The sequence below is a fragment of the Heterocephalus glaber genome, unplaced genomic scaffold, assembly GCF_053883595.1.
Source record: "Heterocephalus glaber isolate CG9 unplaced genomic scaffold, H.glaber_assembly_v1.0 deba00001498, whole genome shotgun sequence".
NCBI classification, from domain to species: Eukaryota; Metazoa; Chordata; class Mammalia; order Rodentia; family Bathyergidae; genus Heterocephalus; species Heterocephalus glaber.
Genome location: NW_028258321.1, coordinates 6,997,205 through 7,015,824, shown reverse-complemented (window position 1 = coordinate 7,015,824; position 18,620 = coordinate 6,997,205). Strand labels below are relative to the sequence as shown.

The 18,620-nt window shown below is 44.5% G+C and overlaps 1 long non-coding RNA gene across 1 annotated transcript; it reads right to left on the bottom strand.

Moving 5' to 3' along the window:
• Window positions 1-2,840: 2,840 nt before the first annotated feature.
• On the bottom strand, window positions 2,841-13,792 carry LOC147825501 (uncharacterized). The gene is made up of 2 exons (XR_015440672.1): window positions 12,927-13,792; window positions 2,841-4,013 (listed from the first exon to the last, which is right to left on the bottom strand). It is a non-coding gene; the product is annotated as an uncharacterized LOC147825501 (long non-coding RNA).
• Window positions 13,793-18,620: the final 4,828 nt, after the last annotated feature.

The following is an 18,620-nucleotide window of genomic DNA, read 5'->3' as shown; positions in this document are numbered from 1 at the left end:
GACTGAAAGTCAAAATATGGAAAACAATACTCCATGTGACAAGGACATGGAAAAAACCAGGATAGCTATTCTATTTGCAGACAAACTGGATTTCAAGACTGATCAAAATAGACAAAGAAGGTCACTACATACTTGTTAAGGAAACAATCCAAGAAGAAGAGATAACAATCATAAATATATATGCACCAAATACCAGCACACCCAACTATACAAAACAAACACTAATGGATATGAAAAATCAGATAAGCACTACTACAATTGTGATGGGGGACCTCAATACCCCTTTCTCAAATAGATCAACTAGACAAAGAAATATCAGAGCTGAACCAAACCTTTGAACAAATGGACTTAGTAGGTATCTACAGACTGTTCCACACAATAATAACAGAATACACATTCTTCTCAGTTGCACATGGGACTCATTCCAAAATAGACCACATACTAGCTCATAGAACATGCTTAAGTAAATGCAAAGGAATTTAAATTATCATATGCATACTATGAGATCACAGTGCAATGAAATTGGAAATCAATGGCAAAAGAAACCGCAAAAACTATATAAACACATGGAAATTAAATAACTTTCCTGAAAATGAATGGGTCACAGGTAAAATTAAAGAAATTAGACAGTTTCTACAATTAAATGATAATGGCAATATGACATACCAGAACTTATGGGATGCAATGAAAACAGCCCTAGGAGGAAAATTTATATGCCATAACATTTTCAACAGATTCAGGACACTGAGGTAGTCACAAAAAGATACTCATGAAAGATAGCTTCTAGAATTCCTTCAGAAAATGGCAAGAATGATGACATAAGTGAGTTCAAAGCAAGGAGAGGATTTTGAGGGGATTAATAGAAATGTGTATTGTACTGTATTTTGAAAATTTTAAATATTCATCATTGTTTTCAATCATACATTGTATTTGTTAAACCCTATTACCTTAAATGGGACACACCAAATCATGGTACCGTCAATTGTAAATTCGCTCCTTTTTATTCTTACATGTACCCTTTGTTGAGTGTGTGAGATTAGCTGCAGAATGCCCTATTGTACTTGGTGACTGCTGTAAGTACCTTTCTATCACTGAATACCCTAAATTGAACCAAGGACTGTACCTTTCCTTTATCAGCAAGAGGAAAACAAATGAGGCTGGTGAAGAGTATAGCAAAATAAACTTTTTTGTATAAACATTTTTTAAAAAGCAGGGCTGCCCTGGGACTTCTGACCTTCTTTCCTCAGCCTCCCAAGTTCTGGGATTAAAGCCATGCACTGCCATGTCTGGCTCCCTTGTCTTTTTAATTGCTGATTTTTTTTTTTTTTTTTTTTTTTTGTACTGGGGATGGAACTCGAGTCCTTGTGCTTGCGCAGCAGGCAGCGAAAGCACTGAGCTAAATCCCCGGCCCTTTAGTTGCTGATTTGCAGAGTTTCCTGTACACAATAAGTATCAGCCCTTCGTCAGTTTTGTGCTGTGCAACATTTCTCAATTTGCATCTCTTATTCATTTGTTAGTTACACGTGGTTTTCTTGGGAACAGAACCCTTAGGTGTGACGTGGTCAAATCCATGCGTATTTGGGCTATGGATGCACCTCAGGGAGGTGTGCTTGGCTAGTGTGTGTGAGACGCTGGGTTCTATCTTCAGCACCACAAAACCAAACCAAACCAAACCAAAGTTTTTGAGACAGGAGCTCGCTATGTGTCACCATGCTCAGCTCTCGTTTGTACTTCCAAGGTCTTATTTTAGAAATCTTTCCATGCCCCATGCTCACAACGTTCCTGAACATTTTTCTTATTTACTTCATAGACTTCTTCCTATTCCTCAAGTCATCCCTGTTAGTTTTCTTAGTCCCTGTTTCTAACTCTCCACACATCCTATTGGGTGATGAGGTATCATTTATTGTGCATGTAATTCCTGTATATACAAAGGCTTGTTTCTAAGTTGTCTAACTTACTCCGTTTGTTATTTTCTTGTATTCCACAGAAAGACACTGCTTTCCCTTACTCTTTGCCGTCATCTTTGACTATGATATCGAATATACTCCTTGCTCCTCCTCTTCAAAATTGACTTATTCCCAAACTCTTATTCTCAGTTTACCTTTTATCATATGTTTGCTGAAGTCCCAAGAAATATGCTTCTGGGATTTGGAATTGCATTGACTCAATTTGATTTATTTGGGAGATCTGTCAACTTTACAATGTCTATTTGTTCATGTTTTCCTTTAAGGCATTAAAAGAGTAGTCTTTTTTCTCCAGAAAGAATATATGCATTTTCTTCTAAGTCAACTCCTTGATACTTTGCATTTTCTGTTGTTTCATGGACTATCTTATTTTATGGGTGGTGAACACTGTGGCAAAAACTACTATTGACTTTGTAAATTGATTTTGGGTCTGGAAACCTTGCTAAATTTGCTTTGTATTTTTTCCCCCTTGAGACTCTTATTTCCAAAATTTCAAACACACACAAAAAATGAAAGAATAACGCAATAAACACCTATTTAGCACTCACCTACATCTGACAGCTTTAGCGTTTTGCTACATTCTCTCCTCCCCACACACATGTTCTCACAATGAAGTAAGGTCAGACTCATGGCGCTAAACCCCAAATATATGGCTCTGGACCACTTAAGAATGAGGACCTTCTCCCACATAGCTGCCCGCCATTACCACACCTGAGAAATTAGGGTCACCTAACATCCAGCCCATTTTCTACTTTCTCCAGTGTCCCAGTGTCTTGTATCACTGCTTCTCCCCAAACCACAGGGCTGAGCATCAACCCAGGGACCCTCTGCCACAGAGATGCATCCTCCGCCCTTTTTTATATTTTTGAGACAGGGTTTTCCTAGGTTTCCCAGGCTGGCCTTGAACTTGGTATCCTCCTGCCTCAGCCTCCCAAGTAGCTGAGATTACAGGTGTGAGCCACCATGCCTGGCTTACAGCTTTGTTGTTGCTGTTTTTGTTGTGCTTGGTTTGTTTGTTTTTTGTCTTTTTTTGTACCAGGCATCGAACTCGGGTCCTTGCACTTTCGAGGCAGGCAGCAGAACCACTGAGCTACATCCCCGGCCCTTGTTTGCTTGTTTTTAACTGGATCCATTCAAAGTTCATACACTACATTTGTTCGCTAGGACCCTTCGCTATCTTAACAGTCTCAGATGTTTTGTTTTCAGTTAGAATTATTTTTTAAAAGTCTAGGTCAGACTTTCTTTTTTGTGGGTCCCATAATTTGGATTTCATGATTGTTTCCACATGATAACATTCATTTGCTCTGTCCCCAGTACATCCTGTAGTAGAAACGAGAAACTGAATATAAAGGCTGATAAATTCCGGTAACACTTCTTGGGCATGAATACTGAGTGAGTGGTGTGGATTCCACTCCATGTCTCATCAGGCTACTTCATGATTTAGCTGTGCTAAATGTGATTGCTGGTTAAAGTGATGACTCCCAGCTCTCTCTGTCGTATAGATTTCCTTTTTGTTTTGTTTTGTTTTCGCAAGTGAAGAAATTTATTTTTTAAATTAATTAATTATTTTTTATCCCATTTCCCCCTGAGGCCCCCTCCCCTCCCTATGTTTCCATTTTTCCTTCTATTTTCACTTTTTTTCTTGTCCCTTCCCTTTCTCCCAGTCTTCCCTGTGATTAGTAAATACCGATGGAGGATACTTAGGCACCCAGTGAGAGTCCTGTTCCCACCAGACTTTCACCTAGTGTGTTCAGCATTCACTGGCGATTGTTGCCTCAGCCATTGATTCTCCATTGATCAGGAGTTGCCAAATGGAGATTTCTTATCAGTTTTAATAATTTAGTAATTTCACCAAATTTTTTTTAATGTAGATGATTGTCTTTGCACATAGTGAGGGTTTCTCTCTCCTAATCCATCTTCACATCATGCGTTTCTTCTTGCAGTTTTATCGCATTGGCCACATGCCCCAGGACTGTCACAGAGCGGTGAGCACAGATCTCCCTTCTGAACAGGACTGCACTGGGCTTCTCTGTAAATGTGCTTGCTGTACTGGTTTTTGGAAAATAGCTTTTGTCAATTTAAGAAAGTTTTCTTAGAGGTTTTAAAAATCATAAATACTGGGCCGGGGATTTAGCTCAGTGGTTCTAGCGCCTGCCTCACAAGTGCAAGGTCCCAAGTTCGATCCCTGGTACCAAAAAAAAAATCATAAATACACATTAAACTTTATCAGGTACTTTTCCTGGATTTACTGAGATAATTATGTGACTCCCTGTTAGCCCATTAATAGGATGCACTACACAGAGATTTTCTGATGTTGAAACTTTTGACCCGGTTTTGTTGATGTTGTTGTTGTCGTTTTTGTGGTTTTGTTTTTTTGGTTACCGGAGATCGAACTCAGGACCTTGTTTGTGCTTGTGAGGCAGGCATGGCGCCACTGAGCTAAATCCCCAGCAGACCCTGTTGTATTTTAAAAGGCACCACTGATTTTAATATGCTATTATAGTTTCTGCATCCATGTTTACATAGAAAATGAACCTGTCTTTTCTTTATTTCAGTTTTAGAATCAAGGTTACATTAGCACAGTACCATTAGCTGGAGAGTGTTTTTCCTGTTCTTCTTCCATTTCTGCTCTCCAGGGTTTGTCCACATACAGGTTGTCTCTGGGCCCCTCGTTCTGTTCTCAAGACCTCATGCGTCTGTAATTTAATACCAGGTGGTACTAACTGCCTTCACTGTTGTTTTTGCTTTTACTTTTTAAAATAATTTTTGCTGTAACTGTACTTATTTCCCAGTTTGTTCTTTAGTTTGTTTGCATCTTCCCTTTTTTTTCTTTCCTTCTTTTTTTTTTTTTTTTTGTGGTACTGGGGATCAAACTCAGGACCTTGCACCAGTGAGGCAGGCGCTGTGCCACTGAGCTAGAGCCCAGGCCCCATCTTCCCTTTTCTTGATCAGTCTTTTAGACATTCCCATTTCTTGCCAATGTATTCAAAGAACAAGACACATTGGTTTTATTTAGTTTTAAATTTTTTCTCTTACCTATATTGGTTTTTGCTTCTTCTTTTCCTCCTTTTTCTCTCTCTCCTCCTCCTCCTTCTTCTTTTGTGGTATTGGGGATTGAACCCAGTGCCTTCTCACTGGGCTACATCCTCTTTATTTTGAGACAGGATCTCACTAAATTCCCAGGCTGGACTTGGACTAGTGCTAATTCTGCCTCAGCCTCCTGAGTGCCTGGAATTTGAAGTGTGTACCACTGTGTCGGGCCTGGGCCCAGGGCCGTGTGCAGCCTAGGTAAGCACTCCAACACTGAGCTACATCCCCGGCCCTGTGTTCTTCTATTTTGTATGCTTCTACTGCTCTTACAGCTTTTTGCATAAAGTGCATTAGCTTATTTGTTCCTACTTATTATTTCCTGATATCCTTGAAGCTATAAACTTTCCTCTCAATACTGTTTTAGTTTTAGCCACAAATTTTGATTTGCAGTGCTTTCGTTGCTTATTGTCAAGGATTTTTAAAATTTCTCTTATTATTTCTGATTTAACTCTAGAAGCATTTGGAAGTATTTTTAGTTTATAGTCAAGAATGTTTAAAGTTATCATATTGTTATTGTTTTCCAATTTAATTGCTTTATAGTCTGAGAACTGTTTCATTCTATAGCTATTCCCAATTTGAGGATATAAATTTCTCTACAAATTTATCAACAAAAGCTCATTATCATAATATTTAAATATTCTATGTATTTAGTATAACTAAACCATCCGTTCTGGGAAGAGTCTGTTAAAAATCTGTGTTACAGACTTCCTGCATTTATTGCATGATCACACCGTACCATGTAATCATGTATAATTATTTTGTGTTGATTTAAAATTTTTGAAATCTCTACCATGGTTGTTTTGTTTTGTTTTGTCGTGGGTACCACAAGGCAGGCAGGGCACCACTGAGCTAAATCCCTGGGCCCTCTGCCATTGTTGATTAAGTATTCCTACCCTACTCCCAAGTTTTGTCAGCTGTGATTTATATTTTTTGAAATCTACATTGCTAACTTCATATGTATTGATAGTTACATCTCCTTGATTTATTTACCAGTATATAATCCTTCTCTTTATCCTTTATATTTTTTACCTTAAAATATGATCTAAAAACTTCAACAATGGCTTTTTGGTGAATATTTTGGTTTGTCTTTTTATTTTCAACCTTTTTGTATCCCTTTTAAAAATGTAACATTTCAATTAAATAATTATTTTAATCTGAGATTCTTTGTCTTTTGATTTATAAATGTAATCCATTTACATTTTATTTCCTTTGCTGTTATATTCAGACATAACTGTTATATTTCACATTTCCTATTTACTATATTTTTTCCTTTTTTTCTTCCTTGATAGCTTTTGGATAGAATTTTTTTGCTGCCTTGAAAGTTATTCATTCTATTTCATTCTTATGAATGTTACTCTTAGCTTATTATACCATATTTCCCTGAAAAGAAGATCTAACTGGAAAATAAGTCCTAGCATGATTTTTTTTTGGTACCAGAGATCGAACTCAGGACCTTGGGCTCACTGAGCTAAATACTCAGCCCCATAGCATGATTTTTTTAGGATGTTCATAATATAAGCTCTACAACAAAAATAAATCCCAGTTAAGATTGTTAGACAGATGGATGCATTTAGAATCTATGTTGTGGGGGCCGGGATTTAGCTCAATGGTTCCACCATCTGCCCCGCAAACACAAGGACCTGAGTTCAATCCCCAGTACCAAAAAAAATAAAAAATAAAAATAGAATCTATGTTGCAACACATGATAGACATATTAAATTATAAAATCATATTAATATGTAACTAAATATAAACAGTATTATTGGGCCAGGGATTTAGCTCAGTGGTTTCGCTGCTGGCTGCACAAGTACAGGGACCCAAGTTTGATCCCCGGTACCAAAAATAAACAAACAAATAAATAAATAGTATCATTGACATTAATACTTTATTTCTAAATTTTATTTTGGGGGGGTACTGGGGATCAAACTCGGGACCTTGCGCTTGTGAGGCAGGCATTGGAACCTCTGAGCTAAATTCCCAGCCCTTACATTAATACTTTAAATGAGACTATAGCTTATAATTTAGTATTTGTAGATACCCAAGCAGGCATCTTTGGAGGAGAGGTAAACACCTATGTAAATAGATGAATTTGAGACTTATTGCTAAATGACCAATTGGAGCACAGACAACACATGAATACTGTGCTCACTTGATAAAGAATGGACATGACTGTGTCTAATACGAATTTTTGTAACTCAGTACGTGGTGTGGTGTGATGATGCACTATGAGCAGGTCAGACACACATGCAGGAGACCTCCATTGCTGGACATCAGAGATGGGGGCCAATGACTCTATAGGAAATGGAATCACAAGAAATAAAGGCTGGAATTCAGGGTTTGGAGAGTTACGATGAAGTTCCAGAAGATGACATGGCCATAATTGAATAAATGTAGATTGTTATACATGAATAAATGAATAAATGTAGATTGTTGTACATGAAAAAGTAAGAGATCCCCTCAAAATAAGCCTAATCATGTCTTTTGGAGAAAAAATTAAGATAAGACCAGGTCTGATTTTGGTGGAAATATGATAGTCTATCCATGTGCATTTATCCCTTTTAATTTTGTTTGTCAGTAGCTTATCTTTACACCTTTATTGGACCTCACTCCACTTTCACATCCACACTCAGCCTTGTCCTTTGGATCCTCTGGAACTGGGCCCCAACCACCACCAGGCTGCACAGCAGATTAGCTAGCTGCAGGCCAGCAGTTTCGGTCAGTATTTACAGCCACGCCCATTGGGCCCCTGAGCTCCGCCCCCTGTCAGGTCAGGGTTAGATTCTCCTAGAAGCAGGAACCCTGCTGTGAGCTGCACATGTGAGGGATCTGGGTTTGCTTCAAGCTCCTCATGAGAATCTAATGCCTGGTGAGCTGAAGTGGAGCTGAGGCAGCGATGCCAGCTTTGGGGAGTGGCTGCAAATACAGATGAACACTAGCAGAGAGGTTTGAACAGAGACAGTAACAAGTCATTTCAGCACACTTATCTGTGAGTGGCAAGTGACAATTAAGATGCACCTTGTGAGGGCAAGTGGGAGGGGAAGGGGAAAGGAAAGAAGGGAAAGGAAAAATTATGAGAAAAGAAAAAAGTGGAAACAAAGTCTTTGTAAATAGAAAAGGGTGGAGGGGTGAAGGGAGGACAGGGAATGGAGAGAAAATAAGAACCAAGATACATCATGTGCAGGTACAAGCACCCAATAATAAATGTAAACATGGGGGCCAGGGATTTAGCTCAGTGGTTTCGCCACCTGCTGCGCAAGCACAAGGACCCGAGTTCGCTACCCAGTACCAAAAATAAAAAATAAAAAATAAAAAGTAAACATATTGTATACCTAAAATGTACCAATAAAAGAATTTAAGGAAAAAAAAAAAAGATGCACCTTGTGGCAGGCTGAGTTGATGATGTATCAACTGTACAGCTGGGCCTGGTGGCAGCTATAAGTCAGAACCTGACACTTATTTTACAGGTACATGGCCTGTACATTATTTTATTTACCACTTCTAGCCACACCTCTGTCCCACACTATGCACTTGTCCCAGTCAGTTTTGGTCCCACAAGATAACCCTGCTTTAGAGTTCTACTTAAATTATGGGTTCATTGCAACAGATGATTCACATCATCCAATGCTGTTTTGTATGTGTGGCAACTAGCTATCCAACAAAGCCATGAAACTTTCAAAATTGCTTTGCCACATGGAGACCAAACACCCTGTATTAAAAGACAAGCCAGGGGCCGGGGATTTAGCTCAGTGGTTTCACCACCTGCTGTGCAAATGCAAGGACCTGAGTTCGATTCCCAGTACTAAAAAAAAAAAAAGACAAGCCTCTGGAGTTTTTCAAAAGAAAAAGAAAAAACATGAACATGAACATAAGCAATTATCAAAGGCCACCACATCATCAAATGTGTCTGCATTGAGGGAGTTGTTCTTAGTGGCTGACCACTTGCTAAAGCTAAGAAGCTCTTTATCATTGTTGAAGAGCTGACCTTGCCTGTTGCTAAAGACGCTTTTCATGACTTAGAAAAGGCTGCAGTTCAAAAGGTGGTGTGTGTACCTCTTACAGCTAGCAACATAGCTAGATGGACTGATGAAATAGCAGAGGATACTGAGCACAATTTTTAGAGAGGATTAGTGAGTCACTATGGTATACAATCCAAGTTGAGTCTACCAAAATTAATGACAAGGCAACAATACTTGTTTTTGTGTGATGTATTTTTCAAGAGGATGTGCATGAGGGTATGTTATGTGCACTTTTGTTGCCAACCAACACCACAGCTGTAGGACTATTCAAGTCTTTGAATGATTGCACACCAGGGAAACTGAACTGGTCATTTTGGGTCGGTGTATGCATAGGTGGAGCAGCTGCCATAACTAACAGCCTTCTGGTTTCATTTCTGGGTCAGTGGCAGCTTCTCAACATGAGTCTACACACTGTGTCATCCATAGACAAGTGCTGGCTAGCCAAAAAATATCCCCTAAACCTAACATTTTATAGGATGTGATTAAAATTATCAACCACATCAGAGTACTTGCCTGTACCTCATATCTATTTATGCAGCTCTGTGAGGAGATGGACATAGAGCACACAGGTCTTCTCTTATACACAGAAATGAGATGGCTTTCTAAAAGTAGATACTGGCCAGTGCTTGTGAGTTATGGGAACTGCTCCAGAGGTTTTTTCTAGAAAAATGGTCACCTTGGCATCACATTTCAGTGACAGAATGGTTTGCAAAACTTAGTGAGATATTCAGCTTGCTCAATGAACTCAACCTGTCACTTCAAAAGAGAACAACAACTGTGTTTAAGTTGGCAGATAAAGTGGTTGCATTTAAAGTCAAGTTGGAATTATGAGGGTGACAAATAAACATTGGGATTTTTGACATGTTTCAAATATTAGCAGTGGTTTTGAAAGAGGCTAAGCCAGGTCCTTCATTCTTCCAGCTGGTGAATGGTCTCAGCCTTCAAAAGAGTTTGAGCAATAGCACAAGGACCCGAGTTCGATCCCTGGTACCAAAAAAAAAAAGTTTGAGCATTACTTCCCAACCACAAAAGACCCCCAAACTGGGAAGGCCTGGATCTGCAAGCCATTTGTGAAAAAACCAGGTGAATCGACTCTGTCCATACTAGAACAGGACCAACAACTTCTTGAGATCACAAATGATGGTGGCCTTAGAAGTATGTTTCAGACAACTTCAAATCTTTATATATCCTGTATTTAAGTGAAGGTAGATATTGTAGTCAGCGTTTGCAAGGGAATAGATTTAATACAGGATATATAATTTATAGAATTATTTTATAGTATTCACCCAAAAAATCAAATGCAGAGGAGTGCAAGAGATCTGTTCACACATTAGAGACCCAAAGAATCCAGCCAAGAGCATGGATCCCATGAGAATGTCCTGCACGAATCCAGCTGAAGGCCTAGAGTCCAAAGCAGTGTCCTTCACGAGTCCAGCCAGAGGCCTGGAGCCCACGGCAGAGTCTCATGCTTGTCCACATTGAGGATCTGCCCTAGGAAGTCCAAAGGCTAGTGGTGGAACCCAGAAAACCTGCACCGGCCAGGTGAAGGATTTGTGCCACCAGGCTGAAGGATCTACAACTCAAGCCAGGAAGCAACACTCAAGGCAAAGATCAGAGCTTCCCCAGTGAGAACAGCAGCCATTCCCAGCCACAAGCCATTCCCAGTGAGGCCCCAAGCTCCTCTGACGAGAACAGCCAAGTCCGCATCAGTAAAACTATCTGCAGCAAGCTTCTCCTAGAAAATCACCAGCCCACAATCTTCCCTCCAGTTCTCTTTCATGCTGTTGGCAACAATCCTCAGGTGGATCTTCCATGCCCAGCACCATACTGATTCAGTTCAGCTGGGCGTTCCACGTTGACCATTAATTAATCCACACAGCAGAATATCCTGATATTGCCACAAAAGCACTGAAAAGCCTGCTCCCATTTCCAGTATCCTATCTTTGTGAAGCAGGGATCTGACAGCAACCAAAGTGAGATTACAGAGTAGGCTGAACATAAGCAACACATGTCAGATATCACTGTCTCCCATCACCCCTAGCCGGGACTGTCTGCTTGCAGGAAATCAAGCTCATGGCTCCCACTGATTCTGCATTATGGAGAGTTGTATAATTATTTCATTGTATATTACAGTGTAACAATAATGGAAATAAAGTGCGCAATAAACACAATGCACTGGAATCATCCCAAAATCATGCCTGCTTCCCATCTGTGGAAAAACTGTCGTCTACAGCACCAGTCCCTGGTGCCGAAGGCTGGGGGCTGACCTGAGCCTCAGTACCTAATGATGGACGTGGTGGGGCTTATTTTACCTGTACTCAGTCTGCCTATCAAGCCACCCTTCATTCTTGTATCTTCTGTGTTCTCTGAGATTTAATCCTTTCTCACTAGTATACGTCCTCCCAAAGTGTTTCTCAAAGAGAGTCATCAGGTAATGGGTCTTCTCAGGCCCCGAAAGCTTGGGGATATCTTTATTTTAAATGTGTACTAAAATTAAAATTTTGCTGAATATAAAAATTCTAGTTCTTAAGTTCTTTTTCTTGAATCCAGAATTATTGATGAGAAAATTAAGGTTAGCGTGACGCTTGTTCCTAGTGGGTTGTGTGGGCTTCATTTTCCTCTTTGTTTTCTTATTTGTCTTCATTCTCCGGAAGTTTTTTGGGTTTTGTTTTTAGTACCGGGGATCAAACTCAGGACCTCATGCTTGCCATTTGGAAGCTTTTAAAATGATTTGTCTCTCATCTTAGTAAATTTTACTATGCTGCTCTCAAGTGTTACTGCTTTTTTCCTTCCTACCTTCTTGGTATCCTGTCTCTAACTTTGGGAATTGTAGGATTTTGTTTTTTGGTTTTATTTTGTTTGTGGATTAAAAAACAACAACTTAGGAGTGGGTCCAGGGCCTTATGTATGCTAGGCAAGCACCTTTTTTCTTTGTTTTTTTTTTTTTCAGTACCGGGGATTGAACTCGGGAACTTGCGCTTTTGAGGAAGGTGCTGGAACCACTGAGCTAAATCCCCGGCCTACTTATTACTTTTCAAATATTTATTCCCAGATTGTATCCCTCTCTTCTAGAACTCCCATTTTAAAGACCTCTCTATCTTCTATATTTATTGACTTTACCCTATACTTTTCATCTCTTTATTCCTCCCTGACACATTCTGGGCGTTTGCCAACTTTATCTTCCAGCTTATGACTTTATTCTTAGTCTGAATCTATTTGCCACTCAACTTACATATGGAATTGTGTTTCAGCTATTCTAATTTTTTTTGTTACCGGGGATCAAACTTGGGACCTTGCACTTTCGAGGCAGGTGGCGGAACCACTGAGCTAAATCCCCAGCCCCTTGATAAATTATTTATACATTATCATTCCTGTTCCAAATATATAATAATCTCCATTTTTCTCTTAGAGGATTTTTTTTTTTTTTTGGTTTGGTACTGAGGATTGAACTCAGGACCTTGGGTTTGTGAGGCAGGCTCCGTGCCACTGAGCTAAATCCCCAGCCCTCTCTTTGAGGATTTTTATTATGATTATTTCAAATTCTTGTTCTCACTGGTCCATTAATTCTCTTCCTGCCATATAGGTTGTTTATTTGGGGCGTTTTCTTTTACAGGGATCACGTGACTTGGGTGTCTTCTTTCTCTTTATGGCTCATATTCCCCTGGGGTATCATTCCTTTGCCTGGTGTTTGTATCTGGGGAGGGAGCTACTCTTAGGGTCTTCTTCCTTTCCTCAGCACTGGGGATCAGCCCAGGGCCACTCGCATGCTAGGCCAGGGTTCACCCCGAGCTCCCTCCGCGCCGCCACCCTGGCCCCTCTCCCACCAGCTTGCCTAGGCAGGAGGCGACACACTTACTTCCGCAAAACCCGCTGGTTCAGCCTGGCTTCTGCTGCTCCTGAAATGCCAGCGCCCAGGGCTGACTGCTCCCTCTGGAGGCCCCAGGAGGAGAGCTGTGCCAAGGACAGAATGCCCAGCTGGGAGCCTCGAGAAGCCCGTCCCTGTGGTGGGTTTGCTGTTGGCCACGGTTCAGCTGGAACTACATTTCCCAGGATACTCTGGGCGGGCGCTGAAGTTGGCCCATGGGAATTTGCTCAGATTTCCAAGGTGGAGTAAAGCAGCTCTGAAGGTTGTGGCCAGAGGCAGTTACAGATGCAAAGAAGCCAGAGCTGTCTCTCTCTGTCTCTGTCTGTCTTTGTCTTTGTGTCTCTGTCTCTGTGTGTCTCTCTGTGGCTGTCTCTTTCTCTCTGTATCTGTCTCTCTGTGTCTGTTTCTCTCCCTGTCTGTCTCTCTCTTTCTCCCTGTATCTGTCTCTCTGTGTCTGTTTCTCTCCCTGTCTGTCTGTCTCTCTCTCTCTCCCTCTCTGTCTCTGTCTCTCTGTCTTCAGTCACGAAGAGATGAGCACAAAGTCCAGCACACGCACCTGCTGCAGTCTGCTGCCCAAACCAATGCGCTGCCCGATCTCGGCTCTGAACCTCCGAAAGTGTGAGCGAAATGACCTTATTTTCTTCACCGGCAGCTGCCCCTGGTGTGTCACCACAGCGTTACAGAGCTCGTACACCAAGCCCTGCCACCTTCTCTGAGAGCGGCCCGTCAAAGCCTCTGCAGCTGAGGAGTGAGCCCCCCTGGAGTCACTGCTTCCTCTGCCGCACTTAGAGGAGACTAGGGAACGGCCCTGCCCAGCACCATCCCACCTGCTAAGGCTTTGGCAGCGTCTCCGGTGTGAGGAGGCGCCTTGGAGCTGCACATGCGCAGTGCACAGGCTGCGTGCGGACACGCCTACCAGCCTCCCGCGGGCCCCCTGGCTTCCTGACGCCCTGCCTCCTTCTGAGGCCCAGCTGAGTGGACCGAGAGTGACATCTATTGAGCCGGCCCAACAGGGTGCTCGGCTCAGGATGCGAACTCGGATACCAAGTCTAGTTTGTCGTCACTGTGCTAGCAGAAAAGGCCAAGCAGGCATGGTGGTACACAGCTGTAATCCAGGCTGCCAGGAGGCAGGGGCAGGGGGTCACACCTGTGAGGCCAGCCTGGGTGACTTAGTGAGGCCCTGTCTCAGAATAGAAGTAAAAAGGGCCAGGGATGTAGCTCAGCCGTAGCGTGTTAAGAAAGAAAAAAGGAAAGAAGGAGAGAGAACAAGAGAATGCCAAGTCATGGCTGGGACAGCCATTTCCTGACGTATGTCAGATTTCACTGTTTGCAAGCAACAGAAACCAGTTGAAACTTAAATGGGTGACTGAAAATGAAATGTACAGGAAGGCGTCTCAGAAATCCAGAGACCAGTACAGGAGGAGGAACACTGAGCAGCTTGCACCAGGACAGCGTGCTCAGGCACCTGCCTGTCTCCTCCTCAGGGTCTGCCCCAGCTCCCTCTCTGGTGCTGCTTTGCTGGCCCCTCCACCAGCCTGCTGACCCTTCCCATCCATGCTATCCTTGGGGGACATGTCTTCTGCACCATCTGGTGACTCTGGTGTCTCCTTTGTCTCCACTGGAACACTCTAAGTTTGCCTGGGTTTGTCAGCTGCTTGCTCTTCTGGAGGAGAGGGAGAGAGGGAGAGAGAGAATGACATTGGAACTTGAATTCCTGAAGGTGTCCTAGTCTCCTCCCAGGAATCACCCCTGTCACTTGAGCCAGTCGGAGCCATTCTGTTCCTGCAGCCAGGGACAGTCAGTCCTGCACCTCCTGCCTCCCCGAGTCTCCCCTTGTCCCCTGCAGAACAGCTTGTCCTCTCTGGCCTCCCAGCTCCAGGCTGGATCTCCTTCACCTTAGGACGGGTTCTTCTTCTGCAGAGTGGGTGGTGGTGGGACCCTCTGAGCAGGGAGGTCCCTTGTCCCTTGTCCCCAGTCCTGGGCAACCCCACGACCCAGGGTGGCAGAAGGCAGCTCTCCCACTCTGTTTACTGGCCCCACCTCGTCTTGCTGCTCATCTTTGTGGCCTACATCCCAGCCCCTACTTTTAGGACCTGTCATCAGGTTTAATCCTGCCGAGGGAGACCCTCCACCACCCTACGTGGAAGGTATCCCATTACACGGTAAAGTGCAGTTTAAGTACCTGTGAGGAAGTGTGTCAGAAAGCCTGTCAGAGTAGAGCTAGACTTGCTAAAACCTGGACTTAGCAGGGTCGCTGTCACCGTCCCTGCAAGGGAAACCTGAGCTGGGGCGGGCGGCGGGGCAAGTCAGGGTGTTCAGGGTGCAGGCCGGAAACAGTGTGGGCCTGCGGAGGAAGGGCTCCAGGGGCGGGCATGTCTTCCTTGTCAGTGCGGTGCCAGGCAGACGAGATGGGCCCTCAGTACACCCAGGCTGCTTCAGAGCGGCCGGCCCTGCAGGCTGGCACTGGTGGAGGGGAGTGGAGTCCGAGGGGACAAAGGCCCAGGCCTGGTCAATGCAAGGAGTCTCAGGAAGGAGGAACAGTGAGCAGCTCACACCTGAGCTGGCCCTGCTGAGGCCCCGGCTTCCCAGGGCCTCGGTGCCGCTCCCCTCCCACACTCAGTCGTTCTGCAGCCCCAACCCCAGCTGCTCCACCCGGCCCGTGACCTGTGGCCTCCCCTGGGCCTCATCCCTGGCATCTTCCCTGCCCCACACCGCGGGACCTGTCCCTCCTCCCCGGGCTGAGCACAGGACCTGCCAAGTTGTGCCAGCCCGGCCAGCAGGGATGCGGCTTCCTGTCTCAGCAGGCTGAGGCACCTGGGCTCCAGTTAGAGCCGCTTGGAAGCTTTCTGGGAGCAGATGGGGAGAAAGGCACCTGGCCTCCCGCCTGGGACAGGAGACCCGTCCTGCCCGCCTCGTCTGGACAGCTTCCCTTGCGGCCCCCAGCTCAGCCTCCAGCTCCACTGCCTGGCCTGCACGGTCCTCTGCCTTGCACACCTCCAGCGCTGTGCACGCTGCCTCTGGGACTCCTGCCCCCTGGTCTCCTCCATCAGCAGCCCCAGCCGGAGCCGACGTGTCTATCTCAGGTCAAAGAGGAGGCCTGGGAGGGTGAGAAACTTGTCCAAGCTTACACAGGCCGGTGGGGGCCTAAAGTTCCTCTTCAGGTCGTGTTGAGGTAGGATAGAAGAAAAAAAGACAAAGAAAATTGTTTGGTTTTTTTTGGTACCAGGGATCGAACTCAGGTCCTTGCGTTTGCACAGCGGGTGGCGAAACCACTGAGCTAAATCCCCAGCCCAGACAAAAAAAATTGTAATTTAAAATTCAAACCAGATAGGGCAATTTAGGAAAACCCTTATCAAAATGAAAGATAAAAAAGGCCAGAGATATAAAAAAATGTACTTTTAAGAAAAACTGCAGTGTCAGGATACAGATACCCAGAGTTACAATGCCCTACTTCCCCCAGGAAGCTCACCCGAAAGTTGCTAAAGAGCCCTATAAACTGCCCCTGCTTTTCACCTGTAAACTGGCATTCACCGCCCTCCCATCCTCAAGGAAACAGCCCTGTGGGGCGGGCAGCCTCTCTGGGCCACAGTCGGGCCTGTCAGGAGAGGACACACCTCCCGGGCCTCCGCACCCTGGCATCGCAGAAGACAGAGCTGCACGGGGAGTATCTGCTGCTGAGCGTCCGGCCTGACAGGACTCCCGGGCCTCTCACTGACACCTTCTGCAATTCTCTCTGACATGGTCTGGAGCCCACCGTGGGTGTGGATGCCTCTGCCCTCCTTGGCCTCTGCTGACAGCCTGACTGCAGCTAATGCTTCCCACCTGCTCGGAGGAGCCCAGCCAGCACCAGCCTCAGCCCAAGAGTGTGTGTGTGTGCATGCGTGTGTGTGCGCTGGGGAAGCAGCAGCAGAATCAACATGAATTCTTTTGTTTTGATACCGGGGATCGAACTCAGGACCCTGTGCGTGCAAGGCAGGGAGCAGAACCCCTGAGCCAAACCCCCAGCCCAATTCTTTTTTTTAATGGTAGCGGGGATCAAACTCAAGGCCTCTGGCTCACTGGACAAGCACTCTGCCACTGAGCCACGCCTGTAGGCCTTGCCCTGACTTCTTTATGAGACTTCTGCTGTGCATGTCAGCTTCTGGAAGGTTCATGGAGGAAACAAGAGGAAAATGCCAATGATCAGGCTGGGTGTGGTGGCACATGCCTAGGGTACCAGCTACTCGGGACGCTGAGGCAGGAGGATTTCAATTTAGTGAGATTGTCTCAAAAATTAACACCAAAAGGTCTGGAGATGTAAAGTTTAATCCTCAGTACCACACACACACACACACACACACACACACACACACACACACACACACACACAGACTTAATCTGGAAAATGAGAAAATGATACCAGCTAATTCTAAATGTTGAGAGGAGTCAACTGCATTTTGCAAATGTCGGTAGTGGCTGATTCTGGAGAGAATCATCATCGGGTGCTAGAACTACTAGGCAAGAATTCATTGGAGAAAAGAACAGCTCGAAGTATTTCCCCATGATACTGAACAATTTTCAAATGGGTGAACAGTAACATTTACACCTGGTAGACTTGGCAGGAACCGCACCAAAGGAAGGGTCCACGTCCACGTCCCGTGGGCTGCACTGAGCAGGACTTGGCCTTGCCGAGTGCCCCGTTGAGAGGCACAACTTGAGGCCGATTCTGAAGACGCACCGACAGCCAGACTCTCCAGGGATGCTCATGTTTTGAGAATTAGCAACAACTGAGGAAGACTTTTCCAGATTAAGGAAAAGGAAGGAGATCTCATGACAGATCACAACACCAAATCCAGGATTGGAATCCCAGCTAAGAGAAAATAAACGCTCCGAAAGAGCTTTGGAACAATGGGTAAAATCTGACGTGACTGTTTATTAGGTGAGAATATTGCATCGATGACATTCCCTGAATTTGGTAACTGTCCTAAGGGTGTGCAGAGGTGCCTGCCCTCCAGAGGGATGAGCTGAAGCAGTTGCGGGTGGAGAGCTATCCTGTCTGAAGCACCCTTTCCTCCAATAGCTCGTGCACAGAAAGCTAAAGTGTTCCACTTGCATGTGTGGGGGCAATTCTTTGTTTTTGTTTTTTTGGTACCGGGGATTGAATTTGGGTCCTTGCGCTTGCGCGGCAGGCGGCGAAACCACTGAGCTAAATCCCCGGCCCATCCACCTCCATGTGTGCGTGTGCTGTGTACATGTGTCAACAAAGAGGGCGAGATGAAAGCAAATGTAGAAAATGTTAGTTATCCATGCAAAGGAATCTGGGAGTCTATTAACTTTTCTGTAGGTCTAAATTTTTTCAAAATAAAATAAAACGTTGCACAAAAAGGAGTTACTGAAAACTGGGCATGGTGATGCACACCTGTAATCCCAGCACACGGGAGGCTGAGGCAGGAGGGTCGCTGTGAGTCAGAGGCCAGCCTGGGCTCCACAGTGAGTTCAAGGCCAGCCTGAACTACCCTGTCTCAAAAAAAAAAGCCCCAGAGATTTAGCTCAGTGGCTCCACCGCCTGCCTCGAAAGCGCAAGGTCCCGAGTTCGATCCCCAATGGGAAAAAAAAAAAAAGGAGTTACTGAGTTAACATAAATGTGTGTCCAGCTGGCACTTAGGAGGCCTTAAGGGAAGGCAGATCACCTCTCCAGGGACGGCA